Source organism: Anas acuta, chromosome 1 (genome assembly GCF_963932015.1).
Source record: "Anas acuta chromosome 1, bAnaAcu1.1, whole genome shotgun sequence".
NCBI classification, from domain to species: Eukaryota; Metazoa; Chordata; class Aves; order Anseriformes; family Anatidae; genus Anas; species Anas acuta.
This window is the reverse complement of record NC_088979.1, coordinates 83,145,994-83,159,540: the sequence shown is the minus strand read 5'-3', so window position 1 is coordinate 83,159,540 and position 13,547 is coordinate 83,145,994. Positions and strand designations below refer to the sequence as shown.

At 40.9% G+C, this 13,547-nt stretch overlaps 1 long non-coding RNA gene across 1 annotated transcript in view; it reads left to right on the top strand.

Moving 5' to 3' along the window:
* LOC137858357 (uncharacterized) overlaps nt 1–8,832 on the top strand; it is a 173,710-nt gene extending 164,878 nt beyond the window's left edge. The window contains exons 4-5 of the long non-coding RNA XR_011097674.1: nt 7,015–7,152; nt 7,411–8,832. This is a non-coding gene — a long non-coding RNA (uncharacterized lncRNA). The remainder of the gene's footprint in view (nt 1–7,014; nt 7,153–7,410) is intronic.
* The last annotated feature ends 4,715 nt before the right edge of the window (nt 8,833–13,547 follow it).

Genomic DNA, 13,547 nt, shown 5'->3' with positions numbered 1-13,547 from the left:
ATAACTTACCAGTCCAGATCCACCTGAGCCACTTCAATTCTAGCAGCCTGATCCACTTGCTGGTTGTTTCAGTGTTCTTCAGTGGCCTGACTCCTGGGTATATGAGCATCTACATTATGTACTTTTACAATCAGGTTCTCTACCTGGGCAGGAATACCTTTCTGCAATGCAGCAGCCCAGATGGGTTTGTCTTTGCACTGCCAAGTTGCTCCACTTCCATTGCTATAACCACCTCCTCTGAAGTGGCCTCCAGGATGGATTTAGGGCCATTCCCAAAGTTCACCTGCAGGAAAAAAGAAACAGAGCTGGCTGTTGGGTAGTCCGTTGTTGGTAGACATATTGTTGGTAGACAATATACCTGGCTGTTCAGAAGAAGTAGAAAAACATGGGCTAACGTTATAGGTGCATTTTGGAGATCCTAAAGATGTACTTCTCCATAGGTGGACAGGCCCTGAACTTCATACCAGGCACAGAGAAATGATGTCTTGCACATCTCTTCAAATGCCCTTGTAGAAATACTGCAGAATATGTACTCAGAATACATGATCCCCATGTGAGACTGTGACAGGTTGTTTCCTTCTTCACACATCAGGTTACCTGACAGACCTATTCAGATACTGAATCCACGCCTCGTACCTCCTAGCCTCAGGTTCAGCAGGTTCCTCAGGAAGGCTGTGGCTTCAGTGTGGAAGACTGGGAAATAGCACCTTCCCAGCGCAATGTACACAGAGATATTGTATGTTCTGTAATACTCTTTCTAAACTCAGGGATAAAATGTCAGAGGATTTCTTTTGACACATAGTCAAGGGACTTCAACCCTGGAGCTGCCCCAGAGAAACTAGGATATCAGTTCACCTTCGTGGTATCTCTTGCTGCAAGAGCTGGTAGGACTTGCAGTGTCTGAACTCAACCTGGGCCTGCAAGGGCCTCTGATCTCCTGAAGCCTGCCTTTCAGAGGTGGTGTACATACACTGTTACATGCCAGTGGCAGACACAAGGTCCAGTTTTGTCTGTGGAATACAACCTGGACACAATACAAATAGTAAAGAGTGAAGAGGTGAGGAAGAAACAGTAGCTCCAAAATTCATTTCCTCTCCTCTCTTCAGGGCACTGTCTGAATCCCAGCATTAGCAGCAGTGATGGCGAGAGGCCGGTTTTCCTGGACTGGCTCCTATTCAGAGTTTTCTTGTGCTTCTCTCTCCCTGCACAGCCAGGTAAGGACTACATATGGCTCAGCACAAAGATGTTTAGGCCACTGTAGTTCCTCTACAAGGAAATCCCAAGGAGGATGTGGAGTTCCCTTCAGCGGGAGTAGCAAGCAGTGGAATAATGTTTTTGGTACCCTTAAGTACTGGCAAAGGGATGGAAAAGATGATGCAAGTGACTTCCCAACTTCTGTGCAATACTTTTAGTCCATTTTCACTCTCAGGTGATTGGCTCTGTGACTTTCTGACCTTCGAGCCTCCCTCTTCAGTAAAACAAGCCTCCTCTTATGGTGAGCTTCCTCAATGTGGGCGTACATGTGTCTTTGTGGGAGTGCAGAGCACCATTTTATGGTACTGCACATATGTAATCTACAATCTTCCTATTTTTCTTCTTCTCACCTTGTTGACATTGTTTGGTTCCAGCCCAGCTCATTACCAGCTGCCAAGAGATTATCATGTACTGATAGAAATCCTCGCAACTGCCTGAGAAAAGAAAAAGAAGGAGAAAGAAAAGGGAATCAAGACAAAGAATGGCCAAATAGATGTCTGACAGACAGACGGCCTCCTTCCTTTCCCCTACAACTTGAGCTGAAAGGGCAGAAGGCAGTTATCAGGACTGGTCTGTGAACAAAGAATTAAGCAGATGCTTGTACACTCTCCTTTCAACTCCAGTTATCCCTCTGTTCCCACCAGATATTGTCATTTGTTAAGTGCTGGCATCCTGTTGGCAGTTGTAAAGCCATGGAACTTACCCTAATATGCTGACTGTGGAGATACTTAGCCTAGGTCTCCCTGAAATTTCTTAATTCAGGTTTACTCTTGGCTCGAAGGAAAATGCTACCTAATGTCCCATTGATGATCTGGTTGTTACTTCAGGAATACAGGTAATTTGAAAAAAAAACAACAGATTTTTTAGCTTGTGGAACACAAGTACATGGCTTATAAACTGGCAGCAGATATGAATTTGAACCTCATTTATGACTGAGCTATAAATAACTTTGTTCTCATTTATCAGCTAGCTGAGAGTCAAACTAGTTCTGGAGGAGATGAGTTGCTGGGAAAAACCCTCATTATTTCTCCCAGATGGCTACTGTTTGGAGTTATACAAAAATATCCAACCTACATTTTTCCTTTCGTCTCATACTCTCCCAGCTACGTTAGATTGTGGTGGCAACACATTTGTTTCATTCATGTCTTCATACAAAATATGTGAGCTATGTGAGTATCACTTGGGAGGGGTTAGTGTCCTGAATACAAAGCTGTGGGCTCTGGATTTCATTTCTGTGGCCATGGGCAGCATAATAATGCAGTCACCTGCAAGTTTATTGAGCAGCCTCCCCATTTATTCCCTGGCTCTTGCTCCAGGGGATACAAAAGAACCTGCGGCAAACATAGTATGGTGATTACCAGCATTTTGAGAACAACAGGTAAGACTAGGGCAGTGCACACAGTGAATTCTATGGCTTTTTAAAGTGCTTCATTTATTATTTTATTTTATTTTACTTTACTTTTCTTAATAACAATAATAACAAAGATAATAACAATAATTAATAACAGTAGCTTGTTGAGTGGGGACAACTCTTCTTGTTGTCCCAAGTATATGCAGATGTACCTGGCTACACCACCACTGCCCAAACATACCTATGTCATGGGAAGCTACCATTTCTTTATACTGCATTCTTTGCATTAGAGAGCCTACCTTTCCTTCCACATGTCTCCTATTTGGCCTGTTCCACACCTGGAAATGTTTTACACACCTCAAGAGTGACGGGCTGCAGAAATACCCCCAAAAGAGCAAAGTACACTTAGAAACTGCAAAAAGATTTGTTTTAATCATTGGTATCAAACGGGAGCTTCACAATGCTGTGATAATTCACACACTCTTTAAAGTTTATACAGTTTACAGTGTTTTAAATCAGCCACAGAAGGTTAGAGGTGGGAGCTTGTACCCCATATACTGCTCACTTAGACCTTGCTAGTATGCCACTGAAGCCCAGAAAAACAAACAAGATGTTACATGATAGATGAGGAGTAAAAAGATAATAACAAGAAAAATAATGCAGCCTTACCTCAAATGTATGAACATTAACAGCTACTCTATCTTAAAGAAAACTAGGCAAGATTCACAGAGGGGCAATGAAAGTGATTGGGGGCCTGGAAAACCTTTCATATGAAAAAGTTTGTACTAGGACCGTTCATCTTAGAAAGGGAACCAATGAAGGTGAGTATGATAAAGATATATTAAATCCTGTCTATTGTAGCATTGCTGGCTAAAAATACTCAAGTAATTGAAAAGCAGCAATTTCCAGACTGATCAAATAAAACCTTTCTCACACAGGAGATAATAAAACCATGGAACTCTCTGCTGCAAGGTGCTGGGGAGGTCAAGCACTCAGTGGGATTGGAGAAGGGAAGGATTTCTGTCTAGTAACAAGGCTCTCCAGATTTATGATAGCTAGACATTGCACAATTAAAGATAGTAACGTCTGAATTGTAAGGAAGAGATTAGGAATAGTCTTTGGGAGATAGGAGTGGGAGGTGCTGCCTTGTGATTTTTTATGCTTGTTTCTGATATGTCTTCAACTGGGGGTAAAGCAGTGTTTTTGGCCACCTGCCTGATGAGATTGATGCCAATGTCCCTGTGGGGGCTCAGGTCACTGCCTGTTCCATCCAGACATGTTAGGAAGCCTGGGTACACCAGGGGATGAGACCTGAGTGTCTGCAGTCCCCACAGTGCATCTCCAGAGGTCCTCGAGTTGCTGTCACTTCCTCCATATCTGAGGTGATCTGAGTCTACCAACATCAGGGTTGATGTCCCCTTACTCACACCATGAATTTGCATCCTTACACCTCTCCTGCAGAGCACCCCTTGCTCTTGAGCCTCAGCATGGCCACACCACCAGTTCACTTGGGCCACAGGAGCAGCATTCAGGGAGTGGTTGCCCTTAAGAGTCATTGGTCCTGGAGGGAGGTCCAGAAAGGGCCTACAAAGACATTAGGGACAGCCTGCCTCACTGACTTTCTTTAAAAAAAGGCCTATATGTATAACATGTGGGTGACACTGTTTACATGCTTTTTAAATAATTTAAATCATCTGGATTTAAAAAAGTATGGCCAAAAGCTGCAGTGAGGTCTTGGCTTTTGTATGGTGTTGGGTTTCTTCAGGAGCTGTGCCTGAAATCCCAGAGTTGTGTCTTTCTTTAGCCAGGACTATCAGAAAAATTTCTCTTTATGGCATCAGTCCTGCCACAGACCTTTCTTAATTATGCATTGTTGTCTCAGAGCGTACATTTACTGAAGGAGAAATCGTGTTAATCTGCCCTTCAGATGAGAACACCACTGTAGGAAAGGCTGTGTTCTTCAATTTTATTTGAATCATAGAAAAATTTGTGTTGGAAAACACTTTCAAGATCACCAAGTCTAACCATCAACCCAACCTACTGAGTCCCACCACTAAAGCTTGAAGCTTCCAAGCAGAGATACAAAAGATTTCTGTATATACGATTTTGGTGATGTTCATGTTTTATTTCCACATCTATACAAGTGAAAAGGATTGAGCTTTCCCATAGAGCTTGGATTTGGCTTGAAAATTTCATAAACATTTTGAAGTTGCGTGGTATCTTATTATCATAGGTGACCATGTCCTAGATGTTGCTGTGCTTGGAAAGCAACTGGACTGTGATGGCAGAAAAGGAAGCAAGTGCAGTTAGGCTGTATCTTTGCAGCAAAATTGTGACTATGCTGGTGCCACCTGTCATAATGTGGTTTAGAAGCACTTAATTTTGACTTCCTGCCTGCACTCCCTGGCAGATCAGTTATTTATTAATTATTAAAAGCAGGTTTGAATTGTCATGCCAATAGCCGCACAGCTTCTTGAAGTGCAAGAAGTGCCCAGCAATTTATTACAGCTGGCCTGCCACTTATTTAAGAAGCACAGACATAGCTGAACAATTTCCCATGACATCCTCCTCTGAGGAGGAAGTTTACATTTGAAATAAATTATACTCTGACTCAAGGTCCCTTCAAAACCTTCTTCTATGGAATACAATGGATTTTACCCCCAGGCACCAATATATTTCCTCTTTTAGATTAGTAAGATGCAGAGCATGCAACCAGATCATATCTAGTCTTAAAAAAGAAACCCTGAACCAAATGTGTGGGAGATGGGAAGAGCCACAGCACCAGCTGTTTTGACCTAATGATCTGCTCCTATTACAAAAGTGAATTGCTGAAGTAGAGGCACCCATCGATCTTTTCCACTCTCAGTGCCAGGTTCAGCTACACTTGCACAAAAGGGATTTGGGGGGCAACAATCACAATAAAGCACGAATTCTCAGACGTGGTCAGCTTTCTTTGTTCAAGCAAGAAGTCAGGGACGACGTGTGGACAGGCTAAGAAAACTGAAATCTGCAGGAATCCCAGTCTTAATTCTATTAGTGGTCTTTTTTTTTTTTTTTTTTTTTTTTTTTTTTTTTTTTTTTTTTTTTTTTCTGTGTGTGTGTGTGTGTCTGTATCTAGAGCATCTCAGGTGAAATCAGCAGGCATATGCTCATCCATAACTGGCCCAGTGAGAGAGGAGTAAAATGGTGCTGATACCGACTGACAGAGGGCAGCTTTCCTAGACAAGTTAGAGCTAATGGAGGGAGAAAGGCTAAAGTTAAGCTCTTGTAGGGGATGATTGAGTGCAGGATCTTATCATTCCCAACCAACTGAAGAGGAAACATAGGAAGACTAATCTATCTCCCAAGGCTAAAGTTAGCATTTGGGTGTGCTCCCTCAGGTGCCATTAAATTCCCATTAAAAATCACTTCATTGGGAGCAGGATTTCATTATCTCTTCTTTAATAACCTAAAGCCAATGCCTTTTGTACTTCATCAGTTTCTTGAGTTCAGCTTGCAACATTTCTTCAAAATCCATTTTGTTCAATAGTCAGAAAACTATAGGATGCCTAGGTACCTAGATTTTAGTGTATCCTCTGGTACCACAAGGAATTTTCATGCAGATGCATAGTGGAAAGATGGAAATGGCAAAATAGTTATAACATCATCTAAAAAGAAAAAGCAAGAAGTTAAAGTCGACTGACAGTTTTGTTGTAAGTTTTACCAATTAACTTTTTTTTTTTTTACTTTTTTTTTTTTTTCCTACTAAAATTACATTTTAAGGCAAAGTCAATTTGAACTGGATTTTTTTTTTTTCATTCCAAGCAAAAAAGATTTAAACCTATATATATATATATAGGTTTAAATCTTTAAATAATATATATATATATTTTATTTTTTTTTCTCAAAATGTTTTATAATTTAATCTGTTGGCATTTGATGTCAAAATATATTTCACTGAAAATTTCTGGGCAGTGGCATTACCAGTGATTCAATGTTTAATTTACTAAATGTTCCCATGCTTAATTCTAACTAACGGATATTTTATAGTACAGTGAACCTTTGCAATTTATTAATCTGAAAAAAATAATATATATCTGCCTGACTAAAAACAATGTTTTTGGACATGAAAAAACAGAATTGCTATTCTTATAAATTCTTACCACTCATGTTGTTCTGAATGCATCAAACTGGTATCTCCTTTTCAAATGCTGAAGAATAATTTGCTCTACTAATAATTACATAGCTTTCATATGTACTGTGTGCCCTTTACAATATGACAAACAAACAAACTTGCATTATTCTACATGTGTAAAGCTAAGGTTGAAGCTAATATTTAAAAATTAAAAGTTTATTTATGGTTTGCAGTATCTCATATAAGGTTCAAAAATGCACGCACAAATGAAATCTATGTTGTTCTGCCTTCATAGACATCTGTGGTAAGGGACTGACAATTCTGTTCCTTGTGATGAGGTGCATTTCCTTCAAGCTGTGCTTCAAGAACACGTGACTGGAAAGATGGTGAAATGGCTGGAGACTTAACTGGTGAAGTTTCTCCTTGTAGTCATGTGAGTGGGACTGGTATATGGTAATGTAAGAGCTAAGGAATATATAGCTTCTTCCTCTTTCCCTTATGGGAATTTGAATACTGTATAGTATAGTGGTTTTAATTGGAATTACCTGCCTGCAAGCCTCCTTGATTCAATTCTTGCTTTTCCCTTGTCCTTCAGTAGACTCCTCTCTTTTTTTGCCATCAGCCTCTGAAGGAGCTACTAATCAAATTTCAGTGCAGAATTCTGCAATAACTTATTTGCTTGCTTTGCCAGCTCTGGCATCGTTCTGGTTTTGCCCTCCATACTCACATGGCACCTGAGACAAGATTTGCACTGACTGCTGGGGAAGCACTGGTGTGCAGCTGTGGCTGTATCCTCCCTGCTCCGCATAGAGCTTTGCCTGACTCCAAACGTGGGGACCTTGTGTGACTGGAGGGAAGAGGCAAGGTGCTGGCCCCAGAGCCAGGCTGAGAAATCAGCAGGTGCTGAACTGGGTTTCCCTGCCTGTGTCAGGCAGTTCAGCTGTCCACAGCTCTGTGCACTGCTTTTCACTTTGAAGACAGTCCTTCAGAAACCCTGAAGACTGAAACATTCAGGGCATCCCAAGTACCTCTCTGCTTTTGTGTGGATTCCCAGCCTTGGACTACTGAGAGTGGCAATGATTCATTTTTTAAATATGGAAATCACAATTACTGTCAAAATGTAGGAAGTGTCATTGAATTTTCTCTGGAAGACTTTCCCTGGTGAAAAACCAGGATTGAAGCTAATAGTGCTAATGGCTCTTAAACAGCTCTTGATCCTTTTGAATTAATTACCAGGGGTGAAAGTTGCTGAGTTACTCGTGAGTCCATAGAAGTTGACAACTATTCTCTTGAAAGCATAAAGGATGAATATCATTTTGGTACAGTGAGATGTTAATGTTTTCTTTCACAGTCGATGGGGACCTAAAATGAAGAAACAAGCAGTGTCCCTGTTGACTACGGATTATAAAAATTCAGTGCAGAATCTGGTATCTCCAGCTGTAAGCCAAGGTGGATAATATTTTGAAATAAAATTTACAACTGTGTTTTTACAAAACTTCTACCTAAATCTACCTAAAATCCAAGTTCTTAGCTTCTCTAAAAATTATGCCTGCATTCTGTAAATACAAACACATTACTACTGACCAACACAGCCTAGGGCTTGATGTAAGATCTGTTGTGAGCACTGCTCCCAGGAATCTACACTCCCATCCAGTTATTTCATTTCCATAGTCAGGGATTCAGCTTTTCCTCCATATGCAGTTTTTACCAGCTACATTTTGTCTTGCTGTGTGTGCATTTGTTAAAACATGCTATGTGCTGACAGTCTGTCCTACTCTGAGCCTCTCTTTATGCTCCTCTATGAGCACTGTCAAAACCGACTCTTCAGGCTGGAAAATTGAGGTTTGAAATCTTACCTGAAACTGTTTATTTCTGTATTCTAAGATATAGTTTCAGTGGGAGAACAGTCAGCTCCTCCTTCTCAGTTTAGGACAGAAGATAACAGCTTGTCCCCAACATCCAAGCTGTGGGACAGTGTACTTCCCTTCATCTTCTCCTTCCTTTCACTCCCAGACCAACAAGGGCTGAAGATGCGTTATATATCCAGTCTGCACTTAAATCTACCTACTGTAGCTGGATAATGCAATTTTGAGTCATAGAAGTTTGACATGTCTGTGGCAATGAGTTCTACGTGTTAATGATATGTTATATAAAAGCTTTCTTCTTTGAAAAGAATAATTTGCTGGCTTTTTGTCCCTTGTTAGCAATTTAGTATATATTTTTTAATCTTCTCTATAGAACATGATTTTATATACCCAAGTTGCATATCCTCCTTGTTTCCAGTCTAAGGAAAACAATCCTGACCCTTTTGTTGTGTCCTCACATGTCTTAGCCTTATCAAAAGCCATCACCTGTCTGTCTCATGCCTTCTGCCTTTCTCAAAGCACATTTACACTATTCTGGGTAGAAATGTTGACCCTATAGGCTGCATCAATGAAGTACCCAAAACCTAAGGAGTGGGTGATCCCACTTTGTAAATTAGCAGTTCACGGTTAAGGTGATGGTGATTAAATGGAACAATGTGAAGAAACATAACAGGTAGATCATCTTTAACATTGTGATTTAGGTCAAGAATCTGGCCTTACAGACGTTTTCAATCATAGATGTAAGAAGAAAAGTATGGCTCTGTCCCAAGTAAGCTAAAATTTCAGTGGCAATGAGTACAATGGAGAATAGATAATTCCTTACAGTTAAGCTCCCTATAGCTCTGGAAGAATTGTATTGTCCTCTCCTTGTGATCAGTATTCTGGGAATAGTCAGATAATTTATCAAAAAAAATCAAAACTCTGATTTTTGGTGTCCTAAAAGTCAGTGAAAGAAGCTACTCCAGTCCTGTTGCTTAAATGAACTGCATAATGAGATGTAGAGAGCTCACCTTAGGCCTGATCCAATCCACACTGAAAGCAGTGAGATTTCTCCACTGGTTTCACTGAGAACAAAACTGGCTGCCAAAACAGAAATTGATCTTTCTGTTCAATGACACTGTAGTAAAGAAGCCACACACACTCGTTTTGCTTTTACCGTGGGCTCTGCAACATCATTTTGACAGATTTGATTGAAAAGAAGCAGTTAAAAATGCTCGGTAAAGAAAAAACGTGATGTAGGGCTAGGAACTTCTCTGAATTCCTAATAGCTTGTAACTCATCAATGTATATCTGTGCTCGGTTGAGAAATAGCCTGTTTTTGAGGAAAAGATTCACTTCTGTTCAATAGAAAAATGTAAAGTCTGCTACAGGGACTGCTTTGTGATTCAGACTGTGCCTCCAGAGTATACAGACCGTATATGTAAGTACCCTCCGCTAATTAAAACTGCACTATCACCCCACTAATTCATGCACTATAGAAGAGCTCTCCTGCCATTTCCCAAGGTAATAGAGAACTGGGAAAAATGTAGCTGTGAAAGTCTGAGGAATAACAGGGACTCCTTGGTGGGGAGCTGAAGCCAAAGATCCTGGCAGGTCTTCAGATCTCCCAGAGACACAGAAAAAGCCTCCCAGTTACAGAACCAAAGATACGTGCAGCATTCTCCTCTCCCAGTATAACTTCACAGCTTAAAGAAACAGGGCTGCTGAGTGACATAAGATATTATGAGGTATTTTACTATGAATCCAACATTGCTGTGGGCTTAGAGCGAAGGCCATCTGAGCCAAACCAGTAGATAAATGGTGTTTTTTCAGTGTAAAGCCAATGAATATGTCAGCCAAATGATCTGCAGTCTTGAGTATTGCAGGGCTTACTGGACCACGGAGGAAGATGGGAAGGTGGAGAAAATGTATGCTGACATTCTAAGAAAATGTAGCACATATTAGAATAAGCTGAGATTTTCTGTCCTCTTAATGTCATCAGCATCAGTGAAGAAGTACTCATTATAACCAAGGCAGTCATGAGAAAGACAGTTTTTATTTATTTATTTATTTTCCCCAGGACATATAAATCCATCCAAAATCAGTGGAAACTTCTTTTAAGACAAGTTGACTGGAAGGCTGAGAATAAGGAGCCCCTACCTTTGTCAACTCTGAAGAAAAAATAATGCAAATAGCAATAAGGGAATGTCTGTGGTCTCTTGCTTCTATGCTGCCTGTGAAGCCAGGACTTCTTAGAAAGAAATCTTGACAATGCTGTGGTCTTCAGCTGATCACCATTCTCAGAAGGTACCAGAATTAAGGACAAGCTAGGACACTGAATGTCCTTATGACCATGCCACATGCAGTGATTTTAATGAGTAACTGATTGCTGATGGTAATGAGCAATTGATTGCCAGTGCAGCTGGACAGCATGTACGTCTGGGTTGTTGATTCTTCAGTAAAACTGGTGGTTACAGGTATTATTCTTACAAAAAGGAATGTGGGCAAGGACTGGATACAAGCACAGAATCTCTGGGCTTGCAGGTAAATGAAAGGGAAGATTTAATGGCAGCACAGTGAAAGCTGATGACTGCTAACAAGAAATAAAAGCACCTTCCTAATTATTGGATGAGGTGCATCTGGAAGAATGAAAGTGCAGAAATAAGTAAAATGAAGGCACTTTGACAGTCCCTGAGTGGAGAAGAGAGCTAGCATTTGAGGATAGTGTGCTGGGTCTGTCTGGGATGGAGTTAACTTTCCCTGCATCAGCCCACACAGTGCTGTGCTCTGCACTCATAGCTAAAACAGCACTGATATCACTCCAGTGTTGTGTCTATTGCTGCATAGAGCTGGCACAGTGGCAGGACTCCCTCCAAGCCCCCAAGAGCCAGCAGGCTGGGGGTGGGCAAGTGATGGGGAGGGGACATCTCCAGGGCAGCTGACCTAAACCAACCAAAGGGATATTCCATACCATGTGGTGTTGTTACACTTAGCCATAAAAGGGGGGCTCTTGTGGTGGAAGGCCCCACCCTCCTGAACAACTGTTATGCGTATCGAGGCCCTGCTTCCCAGGACGTGACTGAACATTGCTCATTGATGGGAAGTAGAGAGTAACTTTTTTTCCTCTCTCTGTGCTTCCATATGGTCATCATTGCACTAGGAGTACAAAATGCTATGTGGCTCAGATATTGAAAGAGGTCAGGGTTATTTCTGGATGCAAGATGTGCCTGAGAATCTCCCAAGAATGTCTGACTGCACCCATGGGAATGAAACCTGTTCTGGCAACACACCTTGGTGACCTTGGGAAATAAACCTGCCTGGTGGAAGGGAGCAACAGCCACAAAAATTTGGGAGCACATCTACGTGCAGCCTGCTTGTGGCCTTGGTGGATGCTCAGCAGGATTTCAGCCAAAAAACAGCACCCAGCTGTTCTTCCCTGACCTCCCCCGCCCAGTCCTTCCTTCTCATCCCCATAGCAGTTTCCAAGGAAAGGAAGCTGAGAGACTGGTGGCTTTTTAATGCTGACAAATGTTGTCCGCTGCAGGTATAATTTGCTGCTTAAAGTCATAATGGCCATTTTATATACATTTTCTTGAACATCCATGAACATCCATGAACAATGGGCTTTTCTATAGAAATGTGAGTTTAACAACTCTAAGGCTCTTCTAATTTACCCCAGCAAGCTGATGAAGGGAATAACTTAAAAATTAACTTTTCCTCCCCCTGTTTTATTCCTGCCCCAGTATAGTTACTACAAGTAGAGACCTACAAAGTGAAGACTCAAAATGCAGCTGCTTCCTGCATTTCCTGTGCTTACAGCTCTGTCCTCAATTTCCAGAATTAACTCAAATAAATTATGCATTTCTACATGCTTAACCAGGAAAATTCTGCATAATGACAGTGCAGAGTCACTCAGGAAGGAAAAAAATCTGACCCTCTATTGCTATTGATGACAGCTATTTTTGTCTTTTGGCTGATACACTGCCACCTGGGATCATTTAGTAAAACAGAAACTAATGATATTACTAAGGAAAGGAAAATTTCCACTGACATCGCAATGCAGAGAGATGCAATCCTAGCTGCAAATTTCTCAAAAAACAAACAAACAAACAAACAAAAAATTTATATGGAGCCTCAGCTTCTAATCTGCCTTCAGTGTATAATGACAGAAAACTTGAGTTTATTGAAAGGAGATAGATGTGTGTTTTACCAAGGCAATGTGATGAACAAACTAAGGAAATTGCAGCAGGTGTGAGTGCTAATATTATTTTCCCCTTCTGCCCTGAAATGCATTCCCTTTGTACATAAACCACAACTTTCCTTTAGTCTGTATCATTCCAGTTCTGTATTAGTTTTGGACTACTGAGTTTTATTGCAGTGTTATCTAAGGTGCAGACAAGCTGGCTGAGATCCTTTTGGGTAACTGTGCCAGGTGTACAGAGGGAGTAATGATGGCTGTGCTTAAAATTATGCTTAAACTGTTTCTTTTTCATGTGCTGACAATTTGTACTTGTCAGTGAGAGCCCACACAAACTGTGGACTCCTTATGAATCAGCACTCAATGCGCAGCCCTTTAGGTTGAAGTGATGAACTGGTTGTAGTTTTAGAGAAGGATATACATCCATCTCCACATCAGGTTGGCATGCTTTACACATTCATATATTAATTTGATTCACAAATGTACACCTTTCATTTTCCATTGATCTCCTGGTCACCTCCAAAATTAGCTTTTGCAGTCTACATTTTCAATACCTTTTTTTTTCTCCCCCTTTCTGTGCTGATTTCTTGCCATTTTAAAGCAATGCCTTAAATTTTCTTTGAAAGAATTTAAGAGATCTAGCCTTGCAGCATTTACACATGCACCCTTCTTTGGTTTTCCTCTAAATAAACATTTTCCAAAAATGACAGTTCTAAGGGGCATTAGAGGGGAATCCAAGTCCAGCTCACAGGGGCAGATGTCATCAGCCTCCTGAAAACAAAATGT